The sequence below is a fragment of the Theropithecus gelada genome, chromosome 8 (genome assembly GCF_003255815.1).
Source record: "Theropithecus gelada isolate Dixy chromosome 8, Tgel_1.0, whole genome shotgun sequence".
NCBI lineage: Eukaryota > Metazoa > Chordata > Mammalia > Primates > Cercopithecidae > Theropithecus > Theropithecus gelada.
The window spans coordinates 20,563,835-20,564,136 of record NC_037676.1 but is presented as its reverse complement, the minus strand read 5'-3'; the positions used below and the strand labels follow the sequence as shown (position 1 = coordinate 20,564,136).

General features: G+C 78.5%; 1 protein-coding gene across 4 annotated transcripts in view; it reads right to left on the bottom strand.

Moving 5' to 3' along the window:
- XPO7 (exportin 7) overlaps positions 1 to 302 on the bottom strand; it is a 94,232-nt gene that overhangs the window by 13,260 nt on the left and 80,670 nt on the right. The window lies entirely within an intron of this gene.

Below are 302 nucleotides of genomic sequence, written 5' to 3'. Positions count from 1 at the left end.
AGGGAGGGTGGAGGGAGGGAGAGTGGGGAGGGAGGGTGGAGGGAGGGAGAGTGGGGAAGGTAGAGGAGAGAGAGGGTGGATGGCAGGGAGGGTGGAGAGAGGGAGAATGAGGAGGGAGGGTGGAGGGAGGGAGGGTGAATGAGGAGGGAGGGTGGAGGGAGGGAGAGTGGGGAGGGGGGGGGGGGGGGGGGGGGGGGGGGGGGGGGGGGGGGGGGGGGGAGGGAGGGGGGGGGGGGGGGGGGGGGGGGGGGGGGGGGGGGGGGGGGGGGGGGAGGGGGGGGGGGGGGGGGGGAGGGTGGAGG